Here is a 20,842-nt window from a genome sequence, read left to right as displayed (position 1 = left end):
GATGTGCTGAAGTCAACTCCTCCCGGCTTGTGAAGTAGAGTGTGAGCATCTCTTCCCAACTCCATGCTCAGTCATGTCAAGTTGATAACTTGAAGTTAGCCATGGTGGGAGTTTTAACACCACATAAATCAGCAAACATTAAAAATCGGCGCCCCCTCCCTGAGAACTGATTGTTAAATTGTTACCAGAACACCACTGATTTTATCTCTGAGTTACAAATTTTACTCTGGAAAAAACATTGTCTGTATGTGATTGGCCATATAATATACAAACTTGTAAAATTAAAACTTTTCAGAAATTTACACAAATCATTATTTATTGGCATGAACCAGTCACTAGTAAGTCAGAAAAGACTAACACAGATTTTTTTAACCTTATTTGAGTTGATACTAAAATCATAGATAAAACTTTAATTAATTTCTCTCCTTATTGAACATTAAGCTTAAAGATTTTTAAAGAATGTTTTTAAGTAACCAAACACAGTTGAGTTTATCTGTTCATATAAAGAAGACCTACAATGAATTCTTTGGACCTTCCAAACTTATAGCAATTGGACATTCTTAGACTTCTTTAAAACATTTTCCAGATTTAGGTGGTAGTTAAAAGACTTTTTTTTTTTTTTTTTTGGCAGTACACGGGCCTCTCACTGTTGTGGCCTCTCCCGTTGTGGAGCACAGGCTCTGGACGCGCAGGCTCAGCAGCCATGGCTCACGGGCCCAGCCACTCCACGGCATGTGGGATCTTCCCGGACCGGGTCACGAACCCGTGTCCCCTGCATCAGCAGGCGGACTCTCAACCACTGCACCACCAGGGAAGACCCAAGCAGTAAGTTTTTTTAGCTAATATTTTCTCTTTGACTATTATTACACCATGACCTTAGAAAGACCAGTTTCTTTTTCTTTTGAGCTCTAGCAATGAAGAAGCAATTCTCTGTTTATGGTATAAAAGAAACAACGTCCTCTAGAGAACAGTAGGTGAGGGACTATAATTTTTTTGTAGACTCCAGTACAGATGAATTATTAAGATGGAAGCTTTTATTATGGTATTTGTACCTCTAACTGAAAGAGCAAGTAGAAATTAAATAATAAAAAAGTTATATACCTAAATCACTCCCTAACTCCGCACAGTGCTTTAAAATTTTTGTCTAGGTTAAGTGGATATCCTTGGAAGAGTTATCACTCATTTCCTCTTCATGTCTTCAGGTTTTTACTGTTCATCTATTTTAATTACTCAGTGATTTAATCTAATATATCTCCAGTGCTTAGGATAATGTCTCATGCATAATAGGAGCTCAAAATATATTGGTTAAGAGTATGAAGATATATATATGTGTGTCTATCTATCTAACTAGCTAGCTAACTAGCTAGCTGATCTACCTTAATAAATTGATGACAGTATTCAGATATATGATAGGAGGAGAGTTCCTAGAAATTAAAGGCCTTTAATCAGGACTAAATTAACCTCTGTCCCTGCTCAAGTTCAACTTTAATTTGCTTTCTTTCACTACGGGTCATTTCCAATCCTATTTCTTGAATCCTTTCCTTCTCCCTTTTGTTGTGTTATTCACTAGCTTCTTAAATTATATTTGTATTAATGCTGCCTTTTTCAAAGGAATGGCTGAATCATACAGGCATGTGAATTATTGACCCCAGTTCCTAACCTTCCTACATATTAAAATGTACTACTGCATTACAGGTCACAAAAATGATTGGTGAGTCGAAGCTGTTATGCTGTTACATTTCTATGTGTCAAAAGATAAATACAGCACATAGTGCCAGAAAGCAGGAAAATATAATCAAGAATTTCATCCACTGCCATTACCATTCAAGTGGAAAACCATTTCTGAAATGTGTAAAATGCTACACTGGCTCTATCATTGATAAATAAATAATAAATGAACACTTTCTTTCTCCAAATCGTTTACAAATCAACATTTTATAAAGTATAAATAGTACTTCCATAAATTACACATGGATATTTATTAAAATAACTAACAAATATTAACTTTCTAATTTTTAAGGGTGTATTTCTTTAGCCTATTGATTTAAATGATACTTGTAGAAAGGTTTTCTTCTGTTTTAGTTAGTTTGTTAAGGTAAGATTATTCACTTTTTATATTTTAGATGAGAAATAATGATTACTCATGTGGTATACATTAGGAAAAATTATCTTCAAATGAGTAAGATAAAACATTTAACTATGTTGAAACTACAATATAATTAAGAATATGAAAACCTTATGCTAAAATAATTTGTTTAGGAAGAAAAATATTGAATGTTTAAAAAAAGAAATGATTTTAAATGTATAAAATATACCCATTGATAACATAAGTTTTTGTAAGCAGACTCTAGTCTCTGCAAAAGAAAGTTATTATATAGAGACATTTATTAATTTGAAAGGCAAGTAGAATGAGATTTAAATTTAATTAATTACACATTAACAAATGTATCAAACTCAAGCCTCAAAGTTCATATAGCCTTCCAATATAAGATTATGGAAACAATAAACATAATGAAATATATAATGTCCATCTTACTTCTTTTTATAGGGGTAAACTGAGCTTGGAGCTCCTTGACTAATTAGGAAATTCCACACCTGAGTGGGCACTAGAAAGTGGTTTTTTAATGTGAGAACTGAACCTATTTACTCCCTCCCTTCATTCTGTTTAAATTATACTGACACAAGAGAGAAAGATGTAATTCGATTAGATTGTGACTATTTTTTAAATATTCATTCTAAAATTATGTGATTATTATCTGTGGAAAATATTAAGTGTTTACATCTGTTTTAGTACTTTGGAGATTAAACCTGAAGTTATTCTTCAGAGAATAGTCGTCAAGAGGCTTTGGAGGATTTTTTTTTCTCTTAAATTTCTAACTCTTCACTCGGGAACTATTGGAAGACAGATTCTGAGACCATTTTTAAAACTCTGAGATAATTAGCAGAAATGCAAAGAAATAACCATAATTCATCAATTGTTTTTGATCTGCTGTGATAAAGTTCATGGTGTATATTTTGAACATTTCTGTTTTGGGGTGTGGGGAGTGTAAGTGTGGCTATTCATTTCTTGATTAAATGAATGTAAGAAAAAAATAGAAAAGTTAGCTTAACTCGGTGATATTTGTTTACTCAAAACTGCAATATAATATATTGATTTATATGCAAAGTCTTTCCCTCATACACTAGGTCATATTGCTTATATTCAAAATTCATAAACTCCTAGGGAGCTTTAAAACTTTGATATTCTGCTAACCTGAATATACACTTTTCCCCCTTGACAGCCAGTTCTTCTGAGAGAGAAGGTCGCATTTGCCCAATAAGGCTAATTTTCGTTTGTAAAAACCCATCTCAAAAAGTTCTTAAGATATAATTTTAAGCAGCAGCAAAAAACGTTCGCCAGTAATGTTGAAGGACCGCTCTTTCTCTTTTAATCACCGAAATCAGCAGCCGTATTATAAAAAGGAATAGACCCTGGGGTGATTATGTTCAGAGTACTGGAAAAAAGAAAATGATTTCTTTTTATCTTGCCCAAAATATGAATTCTAAATATAAAAGTAATCAGAGAGGGGCAGCTGGTTCCAACATTCTGAACTAACTATAAAATTAGTACAAATAAATTTGTCTTAAGATTTGTGCTTTGCTTACACGCAAATGAGAGGAGGACTTTTGCATTGAATTTGACCTATCTGTCCCTAGAGAAAGCAATCTTTCCATTTCTCAACAGCCTCCATATAACCCTATCACTAAACATTGGTTTCAGGTTTCCAAATTTAATTATTTCTATTTTAATTATTTCAGAAATGCATGAACTCTATAAAGCTTAAACAATGATCAAATATGACAAGATATTGAGTCAAATCAAGTCCAATTAATTAGATCTAGAATACAATACACATAACAACCAAAAAAGGTTCTTATTGTCTAGCTAATGATCGCTAGTTTAGGTCAACCTAGGAAAGAAAAAAAAGTGCACCACAAAAATCGGTTAATATGTTGAATATCAAACAAAATATTATAAGGTAGTCAGAATAGGTAAAGAGCATACACTTAGAAATCAAGAAAATCAAGTTTTAAATTCAGAACATTTCTCCTACTTATGAGGTGATTTTTGAAATGTTTCTTATTTTTTCAAAAGCTCACTTTCTTCATCTGTGAAATAGGATAATGTTGAATGTTTAATTTGCTAAAACTTATAGAAATGGCTTGGCTTATAAGAGTTACTCAGAAAAATAATTCTTATTATAAATTTTAAGATGAACTGTTTCAAATAAAGTACCATAGTTTCAACTTTACAAAGGTTTTATCATCGATTTAAGCTAGCAAATAATTCACATTCTTATTTGAGGGATACAAATAATAGCTACCTTTTATATGTTTAAATCTTTCCTTGGAATTGCAGAATATATATGCATACAGGTGTGTGTGCAAACATATACACATACACACATGCATACTTCTTTCATAATGCAATTGTTCTTACAGTAACTTCAAGCAAAGACACATAACGACTTTATAGTAACTTTATAATGCTGTTTTGATAATTCAGAAATTATTCCTAAGGAGAAAATGTGTTTAGATTCAAATCTAAAACATATCTGCTTCTCAATCAAATCACAAAATGACATTCTTGATGTTCATTTTTCCCATATTTTCTTTGACTTTTAAAAATTTCTGTAGGGGAAAATGTCAGCATTTTTCATCGTTACTTCCACATCACAATCTGAAAGATCTTATTGCTCCATCTACATCTTAACAAACCAATTTTAAAAAAAGGATGTATGCCTTTATAATAGATATTACTGTTTTTTCCACTTGATTTTGGTGACTCTGCTGCTTACTTTTACTGCACATATGTTTAGATCTGGCTCACAGATGTATTTTGGTCAAAACAATTGATGTGTGTCTCTGCATTTATGTTTATATATATATAAATGTACAAATAAATAAATATTTGTAAACTGCTCTTAGGGCAGACAGTCTCCAGTTCACCACAGACCCTGCCACTCTCTATTGCCTTATTCTGAACTGCTTCACATTTTATCATCCAAGAAGACAGATGAGTTTTGACTGCATCTTAAGTGATCTCCAGAGCGATAGGGCCTTTTAATAAATCACTGCCATTGCCTAGTCGAGACACACTGGTTTTAGCGTTCTCAACAATGTTCCTGCTAGTTTTCACTGCTGAACTTACAGCTAAAATTTATGGCATTTATTTTTAAAACAATTCGGATTAAATACACAGGCTAATAGAGATCTTGGGTTCTATGCAACAGATGGCTAAATCTATGTAAAATATTCAGAAGGCTTTTATTGTTATATTACATTTGTCAGACAGATAGCAAAACAGTTAAGTGTTCCTATTAATGCACTTTCAGAAGAGAAACTATGACATGTCCACATTTTTATGTGTATCTCATATAAAATGAAGAACCGAATTCATTAATTTTTGCACTAACAATTTTACATGAATTTACCCTTTGTGAAAATGTGCCATTGTATTGTTTCCTTGCAAGGGTACATTCAATCAGTTCTAGTTATTTTTAAAATGACAGGCAGATAGCATTAGTTATTGCCCAGCCAAGTGTGGTCTTGTACTCAGTCCCTTTCCAAGAATAACTCTTCTAAGGGTCAGCAGATTTTTAAATATTTATTTTTAAATTTGTGTTTCTCTTAAATAGTAATTACAATACATCATATGATATCCTCTGAGTTCTAAGTGTGTAAGGAAAGAAAAGAATATGTATATGCAAATATAAAATACAGGCATATATGTACATGTACATATTTTGTATATATGTATAGAATTAATGCATGTATAAATATGTATGAGTATATATACATATAGATGTGTGTATATCTATATCATTAGATTGGATGTAGTTATTATATCTAATGACTTGTAGAAGCATGGTCATTTGTCTGAAAAGTCTAGGAGGGTAGGTTGGAGGGGTTGGCATTAGATCTGCCAAGAGATTGTGGGAATTGAAACAGATGCTGACGGTACCGTTTCAAACAAGAGGACACAGGAATGAAGTCTAATTTTTAGGAAGTCTGCCCAATGTAAAAGAAAATATTAACTATGTAAGTCTAATGGAAAAACAGGGATTTTACATAGCATCAAAAATCTAGGTTGTGTTATCAGTTATTGCCTTCCAGGTAAACAGGCCCAAGAAGAAATTTGTACAAGGATAACAAGACTAAAGCTTAGGCTTTGATATAACATCTTAGTCCCTAGAGAGAGTGTTTGGCAACAAGGCAGGTTTTAGTCCTTGTCAGAGGTGAGGTAGAGAATGGGAAGCAAGTTGGCGGTTATTGAGAGCTTAGTACCATGTAAGTTGTGTTGGATGAAGATAATCAAGACAGCATTTCAAACACGGATTGAGAGAAAGCCCCAGCGAATGAGAGATGAGATCCTCAGGTCTGGAGAGCCAGGAGGAGGCCCCTGGGAGCATTGTGCTTAAAAAACACACAGACGATGCTCCTGGCCAGCCAAGGAAGGAAGGTGAGGGAATGCCAAGCCCTTGCCATGAGCTATTTATGTACTGGAGCCCCTTCTTGACTTAGTCAGAAATAGTTCAGAAACTGAGTCCAAATTGACCTGCAAGTAGAGTGTCCGATGGAGCCTAGCTCTGGGAGAGTTGGATACAGTAATATAATACTTGCAGCTAATACTTAGTATCTAATTTTAGTATCTAAAACAAAGTTTATACTAGGAATACTAGGACTGTGCTACACCCTGGTTTTAGATGGGCCCATAGATTTTCATTGCTAAGCTGCCCTGCTTGACTCAAGGACTTCCATATTCAATAAGCACACGTCACGTATAGGCTTTATGGCTTAAAATATTTTTATACTATATGTAGTCACCAGCAAAGTGGACCTCCTTTCAATCTTTTCCTTCAATATTAGCCTTTGAGAGAAATAAAAGAATTACTCGTCCTTTTGGCTAAGCTTATTCACTAAATTTGTAACTAGACAATTTTTTAAAAAGTTTTATTATTGCTCATCGGAATTGTACAGTGTTTCATTTATAAAATAGGTTAAATGCAAATTGTGGGCTGATTTGCAGAATCAAGCTGCCACATACAAGAATGGTTCCTTTGGGAGGAATTCATATCAGATTCCAAACAAATAATTCAAACCTAAATATAAAAAAAAAATCAACTTATTTGCAGCTTCAAAGTTTCTTACATTTGGTTGTTTTGAAATGCAGCACACCTGCATGACTCAAATTACTAATACCATACTTATGATTTCGTCTGATGTTTACAGCTGAGTTTACAAATACTATCTTTTCTGCGGAAAGCATTTATAACTCTGGTATTGGTAAAGTGAAATACTATCACCTTAGATGCTTTTGTTGCTCAATCATGCTTTAGTTGACTTCACATATTGCATTTCAGAAAACAAGGTTTGACCTGCAAAATATCAGAATTTCCATAATAACTAAGAATCATAACATACCTTGAAGAAGAATGTATTTGAAAAATAACTTGCCAGTCAATTGAAAGTTTTACATGTAAATGGAAAAGGAGAGAGGAAAGAAATAAATAGCATTAAATTCAAAACAAAAGACATATTGGAAAAATATGTATTTGACTAAAAATTTAAAGAAGGGCTGTAATGGAAAAGGAGACTAATAGTTTTCAGTAGAATATAGTAGAGAGAAGACTGCTAAGAAGTCTGAATACTGTTTAAAAATCCAAGCAAGTAGAAGCAAGTAGAGAGAATTCCAGTGAGGGTGAAATGAATATGAATGTGGGAGCAAGTTACAAACTAATAGGCTAGAAGCAAGAACATGCATGCTGCTTCCCTAACAGAGAAGAAGCAGAGATAAGATATGACACTGATTGAGGAAATCCACTCTTCAGATATCTGCAGGAGTTCCATTTTTTTGAAAGCAGATAATATGAAAAATTTTTGGCTTGTCAATTTTATCTCTCACAAGCAATGAGAAAATACATATGTACTGTCGGTGTTTAGATTGGAGAAGAGAAGATTCAGAGGTCCCATGATGGCTGTCTTTAAATAAAGGAAGATATGTCAGGTGAGAAAGGGATTATTTAGCCTACTATGCAATTCTAGAGACTATAACTAGGACCAATACACAGAAATTCAAGGGGAATTAAATTTAATTCAAAAACTGTATGAGTTTTAATTAATTTATTCATTATTAATGAGTAGTATAAGCTCATGGAATAGGGTTTTCAGTGAGGAAGTCATGGGTCTCTTTGTGATCTGCAAGTTCAAATAGGTCATCTCTGAGCCTATAGGACATTAACTTTTATTAGAATGGAAGAAAATACTGATAACTTATTTGAGAAGAGTGAGGGTCACAGAGGAGTTGACAGGAGTCAGGAGAAATCCAATATAAGTTGGTACTTGAGAAGATTATGTAGAACTCTCAGTGAGAGAAAAAAAAAAGATAATTGTCAATATTGGTTGCTTGAACTCAATAAAGGAAGTGGAGTGAACACCTGGAACTTTAGCTAATGAGGTACTGTTAATTTAAAGAAGGCACTTTCAATACAATACTGAGAAGAGGGGTAGCATACAGTGATGTTTCTCTGCCCGTTTCCAACCTTTATTGGGGTGGTAGGACCCACCTATGTAAGAATGAGAATTTGAAATGGTAGAGATTAAATGATCTGACTTTAAGCACAAATAAATCAATCTCTGTGAGACTTTGGCAAGGCATTTTCTGGAAATCCTATTCAAGTGATTGTAACTTATCCTTAACAGATATGTCCTCTAGAGATATGCCAACTCCATTCCTTAAAACCAGTTAATGAGAGCTATAAGAATACTTAGCAATAATCTATTATTTAAAGTTAGTAACTATAGCAACTCTATAGTTTTGTGGGGTTTTTTTTCTCCTCTGGCAGAAACAGGATTGTTCATAATTCACTGGTCATTTTTATTTTTTTGGCTTCGATGTTACTTGAAAGAAATGTTTTACTATTTTGTTCTTTAATCTGATAAAGGTTATCCACATAAAATACAGTAAACACAATATTTTATAGTGAAATGCTGAAAGTATTCCCTTTAAAGTTTTTTGAACAAGAAATGTTACTGTTATTACAACTTTTTTACAATTTGGGGTGTTCAGTGCAGAGAGACAAAGAAAAAAATTATATGCAATTTGGAAACAAAAAGTCAACAAACAAAAACCTGCCAATAGTTGCAAATCACATCCCTGTGAATGAAGGCAATTTGATAGAACATAAGTAATAAATTACTTGTTAACTTATTAATAATTTATCAAGTTATTAAGACGGCTGAACTTAAGTATAACAGTTAAAAAATGAAAGTATTACATATACATTTACATGAATGTTTAAAATATTAAAAAAATAAACCCCATTTTAAATTATAAAAATGAAAGCTGTCTAGGAATTTATCATACAAATTCCTATGCAAAATTTCTTTGAAAATTATTTTTAATCTGATTAAAAATTTTAGAAACTAAATGAGGGATATTTCATAGCTTGAAATAGTCAATAATCAAAAATATAAAATCTCTCAAAATTGATCTATAGATGAAATGCAATTCTAATCAAAATCCATTTGTGTGTGTGTGTGTTTACACTGATTATTTTAGCCTAAAGTTTAGACATAGTGAAAAGAACCAAGAGTAACTAAGGTAATTTTAAAGAACACATTGGGAAGACTTGCCCTACCAGGTATGAATTTTTATGATAAAGCTCTAGTAACCAAGAGAGTGTGATATTGGTGCAGAAATACACAAACAAATGGAGCATAAATCAGACCTCAGAGATAGACACACAAACACACACACATACACACACATTTTAGATAAGTGGGTCAATGTGGAAAAAGACTATTTATCCTGTTGTGCTGGAATGAGTGATTATCTCTATGTAATAAAGAAGAGGGTGATTAAATTTCTTCTTTATACCATACAGAAATAGAAACTCCATGTGGTTAAAAATCTAAATATGAAAGGAAAATGTATACAATTTTAAGAGACAATATAGGAGAACACTGTCACGACCTCACAAAAAGAAATGTTTTTTAACTGGTAAACAAACAAGAAATCAAAAAGACAAAAATTGCTAAATTCAACTTCCTTAAAGAATTTCTGTGTATTAAAATATACAATAAAAGCAATGTAAAGACATTCCACATTTGCAACACATATAAAGCATTTTCAGGGTATATAAAGAACTTCTATGAATCTATACATGAAAAAATAAAAAATCTAATAGTAATATGGTAAGCATTTTGTACAGGCACTTTGTATTAGAGACTGTCCAGTTGGGCCACAAGTATGTGAGGTATTATTCAGGGAAATGCAGACATAATTATTTTCTTATACATACTTTTTTTTTCATAAAGAGAATGTGAATGATACATTTTCTGAATCAATACATGTTTGAAATTGCCCCATTTCTTCTAGAATTTAATTTTGTAGATAATTAGTCTTCAAGTATTTTTTCTTCATAGATAACCCAATTCTTTAACATGGATGATTATATAATAATTCTTCTTACACTTATGATTTAGAAATGTTACAAGGTGATGACTTATTTGCCAGATACTTAGTGAATTATTTTATGAAAAGATTTGTGTCTTATACTTGGACATTAAAAAAAATATATTCTTCTCTGATTATTTCTTCTTTTTTCTATTCTTTCCATATGGATTCCTATATATAAGATTTCCCAAATTACCCCTCCCCATCTCTTTCTTTTTTTTTCTTGTTAACTTCTATGTCTTTGCCTTATATTATGCCTTGGAGTTCAGAGAATTTCCTAGGATTCTCTTTTAGTTCAATAATTTGCTTTTCTGCCTTATTCAATGTATTATTCACTGCTTTTAAAAAAAAAAGCCTTGCAATCATGATTTGCATTTGCAAGAACTCCCTCATTTTGATATTACTCCATTTTCATAAAAGCCTGCTTTAGATTTACCAATGCAACATGCATTCTAATTTTCTGCAAAAGAATCCTCTTCTTGTAATGACTTTTTTTACAAAGCATCATTTGCTCTCAATTCTCATTTTGTCCTATTCTTTTTGATGCTAAGTGCTTTTATTTCTGGATTTTTTCCCCTTTTCTTCTTACACTTTTATAGAGAGACTTACATGTATTAGCTCTAGTAGAGAGTTGGGACCTTAAACAATATTGTTATTACTGATCAATTCATTTAGTTTTAAGGACAAGTATAAGTATTTAGATACATTGTAAAATCTCTTTTTTAATGTTAAACATTAAATTTGCTGGAAAATGTTTGGCTTTTGGCAGAGAGAAATAGTTTTGGAGCAGAGAGTTTTTCCTTTTTAGAAACAATCTCTTTAAGTGTACATTGGCAGCGCAAAGACAGATAAAGTAGTGTTCCTCTCTCTAGGAGGCAACGTGGAATCTACGAACCTCCATGTTTTCCTCAGCTCCACCCAACAAGCTGTTTCTGTGAATCTATTCCCTGACTCCTACAAATTAGGTGTGACTCGGAGGCTCAGATAGGGTCAAATTTACTAGTATGCCCTGTTCTTCAGCCTTCTAAATGTCAGTCTCCACTTTAATAAATAAAATTCTTGTAATTGTAATTTTATCTGTGTGATTGGTTAAGCTTAGCAAGGTTAGAGGATACAAGATCAATAAATGAAAAGAACTGTATTTCTATATACTAGAAATGAATAAAATCAGAAGTTGAAATAAAAAATAATGCTTACTTCATCAATACATACAATAAAATTGGAACAATGCAGAGATGATTAGCATGGCCCCTGCACAAGGATGACATGTGAATTCCTGAAGCATCTTTATTTGTAAGGGCAAATACTCTGATTCCATTTATATGAGGTACCTAGAGGAGTCAAATCTATAGAGACAGAAGGTAAAACGGTGGTTTCTCGGGGCTGGAGGGAGGGAGAAGTTATTGTTTAATGGATACAGATTTTCAGTTTGGGAAGATAAAAAACATTCTATAGTTGGAGTGGTGATGGTTGCACCACAATGTGAATGTACTTTAATGACACTGACTTGCACACTTAAAAATGCTTAAAATGGTAAATTTTATGTTATGTATATTTTGTCACAATAAATAATATAAATAATACCCATGTACGTTAGCATTAAGAAATATGAACTACTTGGGGATAAATAGCTAAACAACTTTGAAAAGAGAAATGTAAACTCCTAATTTCAAGACTTACTGTAAACCTTCAGTAATTAAGACATTGTGTTCAGATAGCCAAATAGATCAAAGAAATAGAATAGAGTTCAGAAATAGATCATCACACATATGGCCAACTGATTTTCAACAAATGTGCAAAGATAATTCAGTGAAGAAAGCATAGTCATTTTAATTAGTAGTGTCGCAAAAACTTGGATATTCATGTGCAAAAATATGAGCCATACCTCTCAAGATAAACAAGAATAACTCAAAATGGATCACAGATATAAATGTAAAAACTAAAAGTATGAAATTTGTAGAAGAAAATGTAAGATCTTTATGACTTAGAATTAGGCCAGAGTTTCTCCACTTTCTCACTATTGAAATGTATAATTCTTTGTGGGGAGGGGGAGGGGAGCTCTCCAGTGCATCATAGGATATTTAGTACCATCCTTGGGCTCTACCCAGTAAATACCAGTAGTGTCTCACCTTACCCACCTCCTACTGTGACAATCAAGTTTCTCCAAACATTGCAAAATGTCCTGTGGGTAGAACATTGACCTTGGTTGAGAACCACTGGTTTAGACAAAGGTTTCTTAGCTATAACACCAAAAGCAGAATCAATGAAAAAAACAAATTGATGAATAGGACTTTATCATAATTAAGGATTTCTGTTCTTCCAAAGACACTTTTCAGAGAATAAGAAGACAAACTACAGACAGAGGAAATATATTCAAATGATATATCTGACAAAGGACTTTCATCCAGGATATATAAAGAACGCTTAAAACTCAATAAGATAACAAAAAGTAAAATTAAAAAACAGCAGAAGATTTGAGCATATACTTTATGAAATAAGACGTATAAATGGCAAGTGAGCACATGGAAAGATGTTGAATAGTACATCACTAGATACATGCAAATTAAGATCACAGTGATATACCACTATACACTTACTATAATGTCTAAAATTAAACAGACTGATGATACCGAGTATTTGCAAGGTTGTAGGACAATTAGAACTCTCACATTTTCCTCCTGTAAAAGGTTACAATTATTTTGGAAAATAGTTTGGCAGTTTCTTAGAATATTAAATATACACCTACTGTTACCTATCTATTTCACTCTATTCATGAGACATGAAAGTAAATGTCCACATAAAACTTATACACAAAACAGCTTTTTAAAAATAACCTAAAACTGGAAAGTACCCAAATGATCATCAACATGTGAGTAAATATTTGTGGTATATCCACACAATGAAATACTATACAGTAATAAACAGGAAGGGACTATTGATACACACATAAACATGGATGAGTCTCTAAACAATTATGCTGAGTGAAAGAAGCCAAACACAAAAGATTATCTACCATATGATTCTATTTTTACAAAATTTGAGAAAATGCATATTAATCAATAGTATCAGAAAGAAGAATCAGGGCAGAAGGGCTGGGAGGAATATATTATAAAGGGGTAAAAGGAAACTTTTGGGGTAATGGATAGGTTAAGTAAATTGATTGTGGCAATGATTTTATGGGTGTATACATATGTACATTTTATTATATGTCAATTATACCTCAATAAAGCTATGAAAAGATAAGGAAAAAGAGTTTGATTATTGAATAAGATATGTAAGTAAGGCTTAAATAAAGGCTAGCCCTTTATCAAACATTTCCAATGAGCATTATTGTATTAAATGTTTGAAATACCCTAAATCAAATAGCCTGTTTTACTTTGTTTAAACTATCATTTCTCAAATGCTTTGTATATTGGGATCATTTACCCAACATTTTTTCCTTTCACATACTACCTACAATTAGCCTCAAGTACTAGCATTTCACAGATCCTGCTTTAGGAAATACTGGTCTTGAACTGTAAGCAACAAACAATGTCTGTGTTTAGTATTAAAATGTAGGAGTGAATAATGGGAGGATTTTGAATCTGGTGAGAAAAATCTGGAGGTAAGTAGGTATAATAACATACATTCCTATTTAAACTTCATTAATAAATCCTTGCCCTTTCCATGTAAGACCAAAGACTTTTCTAAGACTTCCTTGCTTACAATAAAACACCAAAATGTGTTTTTATTTATTGTGTTTACACTTGTAAAGTTTACATTGTATTGTGTTTCACTTGTTTTTTTATTTGTTGTTTTCCTCCTGGAAGGGTCATTAGTTGGAAGTGTGGTTAACATCGTGCCTTATGCTGGGTTCCCTAGACTCACACCCTGAGATGAAGAATCAGCTACATGTTATTTACTAAGAAAGTACTCCCAGAAGAAATCCACATGGGAGAGGGGAAAGTACAAAGTCCCAGTCTCAGCTTGATTCCTCAGAGAAACTCTGGGGTGTACATCAAGCCCCAGAATTTGTCCCAAGTTCAGTCAAGGGAGCTGGAATGTCACAATTCCATATGAGTCAGTCATTGGCAAAGGGCTATAGTGGAGGGACATAAATTTCCAGTTACCTTTTTGCTCCCTGTGCTTGTGGGCAAAGCATCTTTGGCAGCCCAAGGACATTCCTACAAAGAAAGTTGAAGGTGTAGGCTGAAGAAATCAAAGCAACCAGAAGTTGAGTAGATAGGAATCCAGTCTGGGCACTAATACATATGGTTTTTGCAAATTACATGGGGCCATTCAAGATTCAGTGGTGGAGGAGTAAGACGTGGAGATCACTTTCCTCCCCACAAATACATCAAAAATACATCTACATGTGGAACAACTCCTACAGAACACATAGTGAACGCTGGAAGAAGACCTCAGACTTTCCAAAAGGAAAGAAATTCCCCACATACCTAGGCAGGGCAAAAGAAAAAAGGAAAAACAGAGATAAAAGAATAGGGATGGGACCTGCATCTCTGGGAGGGAGCTGTGAAAGAGGAAGAGTTTCCACACACTAGGAAGCCCCTTCACTGGTGGGGATGGGGTTGGGCAGGGGGAAAGCTTCTGAGCCATGGAGGAGAGCGCAGCAACAGGGATGCAGAGGGCAAAACGGAGAGATTCCCACACAGAGGATAAGTGCCAATCAGCATTCACCAGCCTGAGAGGCTTGATAGATCACCCGAGGTGGCAGGTGGGGTCTGGGAGCTGAGGCTCGGGCTTCAGAGGTCAGACCCCAGGGAGAGGACTGGGGTTGGCTGTGTGAACACAGCCTGAAGGGGGCTAGTGCACCACAGCTAGCCTGGAGGGAGTCCAGGAAAAAGTCTGGAACTGCCTAAGAGGCAAGTGACCATTGTGCATGAGGTGCATGAGGGTGCATGAGGAGAGGGGGTTCAGAGCACCACCTAAACGAGCTCCAGAGACAGGTGTGAGCCACGGCTATCAGCTCGGACACCAGAGACAGGCATGAAACGCTAATGCTGCTACTGCAGCCACCAAGAAGCCTGTGTGCAAGCACAGGTCACTATCCACACCTCCCCTCCTGGGAGCCTGTGCAGCCCACAACTGCCAGGGTCCCGTGATCCAGGGAAAACTTCCCCAGGAGAACACACAGCACGACTCAGGCTGTTGCAACGTTACGCTGGCCTCTGCCGCTGCAGGCTCGCCCCGCATTCCATACCTCTTCCTTCCACTGGCCTGAGTGAGCCAGAGCCCCCTAAAAAGCTACTCCTTTAACCCCACTCTGCCTCAGCCAAGAACAGATGCCCTCAAGAGACCTAAACACAGAGGCTGGGCCAAATCCAAAGCTGAACCCCAGGAGCTGTGTGAACATAGAAGAGAAAGGGAAATCTCTTCCAGCAGCCTCAGGAGCAGCGGATTAATTCTCCACAATCAACTTGATGTACCCTGCATCTGTAGAATACCTGAATAGACAATGCACCATCCCAAAGTTGAGGTGGTGGACTTCGGGAGCAACTGTAGACTTGGGGTATGCTGTATGCGACTGACAAGTTTCTGATTTATATGTTTATCTTAGTTTAGTATTTAGAGCTTATTATCATTGGTAGATTTGTTTAATGATTTTGTTGCTCTCTACATTTAAAAAAAATATATATATACATTTTTTTCCCATTTTCTCTTTTTCTCAGTGTGTATGTGTATGCTTCTTTGCATGATTTTGTCTGTATATCTTTGCTTTTACCACTTGTCCTAGGGTTCCGTCTGTCTGGGGTTTTTTTGTATAGTTTTTAGGGCTTGTTATAATTGGTGGATTTGCTTATTGGTTTGGTTGCTCTCTTCCTTTTTTTAAATTATTTTTTATATTTTAATAATATTAATTTTTTTATTTTAATAATTTTATTCATTTTATTTTCTTTCTCTCTTTCTTCCTTCCTTCCTTTCTTTCTCTCCTTCTTTCTTTCTTTCTTTCTTTCTTTCTTTCTTTCTTTCTTTCTTTCATTCGTTCGTTCATTCTCCTTCTTATTCTGAGCCATGCGGCTGACAGGGTCTTGGTGCCCCCATCAGGTGTCAGGCCAGAGTGTCTGAGGTAGCAGAGCTGAGTTCAGGACATTGGTCCACCAGAGACCTCCTGGCTCCTCATTACATCAATCAGCAAGAGATCTCCCAGAGATCTCCATCTCAATGCTAAGACTCAGCTCCACTCAACAACCAGCAAGCTCCAGTGCTGGACACCACAAGCCAAATAACTAGCAAGACAGGAACACAACACAACCCAATAGCAGAAAGGCTGCCTAAAATCATAATTTCACAGACACCCCAAAACACACCACCAGATGTGGTCCTGCCCACCAGAAAGACAAGATCCAGCCACATCAATCAGAACACAGGCACCTGTCCCCTCCAACAGGAAGCCTATATAACCCACTGAAATAACCTTACCCACTGGGGGCAGATACCAAAAACAATGGGAACTACAAAACCTACAGCCTGTGAAAAGGAGACCCCAAACACAGTAAGTTAAGTAAAATGAGAAGACATAGAAACACACAGCAGAAGAAGGAGCAAGTTAAAAATCCATCAGATGAAACAAATGAAGAGGGAATAGGCAGTCTACCTGAAGAAGAATTCAGAGTAATGAGAGTAAAGATGATCCAAAATCTTGGAAATAGAATGGAGAAAATAAAAGAAACGTTTAACAAGGACTTAGAAGAACTAACGAGCAAACAAACAATGATGAACAACACAGTAAATGAAACTAAAAATTCTCCAGAAAGAATCAATAGCAGAATAACTGAGGCAGAAGAAAGGATAAGTGACCTGGAAGATAAAATAGTGGAAATAACTACCACAGAGCAGAATAAAGAAAAAAGAATGAAAAGAATTGAGGACAGTCTCAGAGACCTCTGGGCCAACATTAAATGCACCAACATTCGAATTATAGGGGTCCCAGAAGAAGAAGAGAAAAAGAAAGGGACTGAGAAAATATTTCAAGAGATTATAGTTGAAAACTTTGCTATTATGGGAAACGAAATAATCGATAAAGTCCAGGTAGCACAGAGAGTCTGGTACAGGATAAATCTAAGGAGAAACATGCCAAGACACATATTAATCAAACTATCAAAAATTAAATACAAAGAAAAAATATTAAAAGCAGCAAGGGAAAAGCAACTAATAACATACAATGGAATCCACATAAAGTTAACAGCTGATCTTTCAGCAGAAACACTGCAAGCCAGAAGGGTGTGGCAGACATATTTAAAGTGATGAAAGGGAAAAACCTACAACCAAGATTACTCTACACAGGAAGGATCTCATTCAGATTTGACAGAGAAATTAAAACCTTTACAGACAAGCAAAAGCTAAGAGAATTAAGCATTACCAAACCAGCTTTACAACAAATGCTAAAGGAACTTCTCTAGTCAGGAAACACAAGAGAAAGAAAAGGCCTGCAAAAACAAACCCAAAAGAATTAGGAAAATGGTAATAGGAACATACATATCAATAATTACCTTAAGTGTAAATGGATTAAGTGCTCCAACCAAAACATAGACTTGGCTGAATGAATACAAAAAAAAGAGCTGTATATATGCTGCCTACAAGAGACCCACTTCAGACCTAGGGAAATGTACAGATTGAACGTGGTGGGATGGAAAAAGGTATTCCATGCAAATTGAAATCAAAAGAAAGCTGGAGTAACAATACTTATATCAGACAGAATACCCTTTAAAATAAAGACTATTACAAGAGATAAAGAAGGACAATACATAATGATCAAGGGATCAATGCAAGAAGAAGATATAACAATTGTAAATATTTATGCACCTAACATAGGAGCACCTCAATACATAAGGCAAATGCCAACAGCCATAAAAGGGGAAATTGACAGTAACACAATCATAGTAGGGGACTTTAACACCTCACTTTCACCAATGGACAGATCATCCCGAATGAAAATAAATAAGGAAACACAAGCTTTAAATGACACATTAAACAAGATGGACTTTTTTATATTTATAGGACATTCCATCCAAAAACAACAGAATACACGATCTTCTCAAGTGCTCATGGAACATTGTCCAGGATAGATCTTATCTTGGGTCACAAAACAAGCCTTGATAAATTAAGAAAACTGAAGTCATCTCAAGTATTTTTTTCTGACCACCACACTACAGGATGAGACATCAATTACAGGAAAAAAACTGTAAAAAATGCAACCACATGGAGGCTAATCAATACACTATTAAACAACAAAGAGATCACTGAGGAAATCAAAGAGGAAATCAAAAAATACCTAGAAACAAATGACAATGAAAACATGATGACCCAAAACCTATGGGATGCAGCAAAAGCAGTTGTAGGAGGGAAGTTTATAGCAATACAATCCTACTTCAAGAAACAAGAGAAATCTCAAATAAACAGCCTAACCTCACACCGAAAGCAATTAGAGAAAGGAGAACAAAAAAAATGCAAAGATAGCAGAAGGAAAGAAATCATAAAGATCAGATCAGAAATAAATGAAAAAGAAATGAAGGAAACAATAGCCAAGATCAATAGAAATAAAAGCTGGTTCTTTGAGAAGATAAACAAAATTGATAAACCATTAGCCAGACTCACCAAGAAAAAAAGGGAAAAGACTCAAATCAACAGAAGTAGAAATGAAAAAGGAAAAGTAACAACTGACACTGCAGAAATATAAAGGATCATAAGAGATTACTACAGACAACTATATGCCAATAAAATGGACAACCTGGTAGAAATGGAAAAATTCTTAGAAAACCACAACCTTCTGAGAGTGAAACAGGAAGAAATAAAAAATATAAACAGATCAATCACAAGAACTGAAATTGAGACTGTGATTAAAAATCTTCCAACAAACAAAAGCTCAGGATCAGACGGCTTCACAGTGAATTCTATGAAACATTTAGAGAAGACCTAACACCTATCCTTCTCAAACTCATTCAAAATATAGTAGAGAAAGGAACACTCCCAAATTCATTCCATGAGGCCACCATCACCCTGATACCAAAACCAGACAAAGATGTCACAAAAAAAGAAAGCTACAGGCCAATATCACTGATGAACATAGATGCAAAAATCCTCAACAAAACACTAGCAAACAGAATCCAAGAGCACATTAAAAGGATCATACACCGTGATCAAGTGGGGTTTATCCCAGGAATGCAATAAGTCTTCAATATACTCAAATCAATCAATGTGATACACCATATTAACAAATTGAAGGAGAAAAACCATATGATCATCTCAATAGACACAGAAAAAGCTTTGGACAAAATTCCACACTCATTCATGATAAAAACCCTCCAGAAAGTAGGCATAGAGGGAACTTACCTCAACATAATGAAGGCCATATATGACAAACCCACAGCCAACGTAATTCTCAATGATGAAAAACTGAAACCATTTCCACTAAGATCAGGAACAAGACAAGGTTGCCCACTCTCACCACTCTTATTCAACATACTTTTGGAAGTTTTAGCCACAGCAGTCAGAGAAGAAAAAGAAATAAAAGGAATCCAAATTGGAAAAGAAGAAGTAAAGCTGTCACCGTTTGCAGATGACATGATACTATACATAGAGAATCCTGAAGATGCTACCAGAAAACTACTAGAGCTAATCAATGGATTTGGTAAAGTAGAAGGATACAAAATTAATGCACAGAAATCTCTTGCATTCCTATACACTAATGATGAAATATCTGAAAGAGAAATTAAGGAAACGCTCCCATTTACCACTGCAACAAAAAAATAAAACACCTAGGAATATACCTACCTAAGGAGACAAAAGACCTGTACGCAGAAGCTATAAGACACTGAAGAAAGAAATTAAAGGTGATACAAATAGATGGAGAGATATACCACGTTCTTGGATTGGAAGAATCAACATTGTGAAAATGACTCTACTACACAAAGCAATCTACAGATTCAATGCAATCCCTATCAAACTACCAATGGCATTTTTCACAGAAGTAGAACAAAAGATTTCACAATTTGTATGGAAACACAAAAGATCCCGAATAGCACAAGCAATATTGAGAAAGAAAAACAGAGCTGGAGGTATCAGGCTCCCAGACCTCAGACTATACTACAAAGCTACAGTAACCAAGACAGTATGGTACTGGCACAAAAACATAAATATAGTTCAATGGAACAGGATAGAAAGCCCAGAGATAAACCCACGCACATATGGTCACCTTATCTTTGATAAAGGAGGCAAGAATATACAATGGAGAAAAGACAGCCTCTTCAATAAATGGTTGTGTGAAAACTGGACAGCTACATGTAAAAGAATAAAATTAGAACACTTCCTAACACCATACACGAAAATAAACTCAAAATAGATTAA

At 34.6% G+C, this 20,842-nt stretch overlaps 1 non-coding gene across 1 annotated transcript; it reads left to right on the top strand.

The window, feature by feature from the left end:
• Positions 1 to 11,689: 11,689 nt before the first annotated feature.
• LOC114902367 lies at positions 11,690 to 11,794 on the top strand. Its single transcript, XR_003795493.1, has one exon. It is a non-coding gene; the product is annotated as a U6 spliceosomal RNA (small nuclear RNA).
• The last annotated feature ends 9,048 nt before the right edge of the window (positions 11,795 to 20,842 follow it).

This window comes from Monodon monoceros, unplaced genomic scaffold (genome assembly GCF_005190385.1).
Source record: "Monodon monoceros isolate NGI ecotype Baffin Bay Population unplaced genomic scaffold, NGI_Narwhal_1 Super_Scaffold_1, whole genome shotgun sequence".
Taxonomy (NCBI): domain Eukaryota; kingdom Metazoa; phylum Chordata; class Mammalia; order Artiodactyla; family Monodontidae; genus Monodon; species Monodon monoceros.
This window is presented reverse-complemented; position numbering and strand designations above follow the sequence as displayed.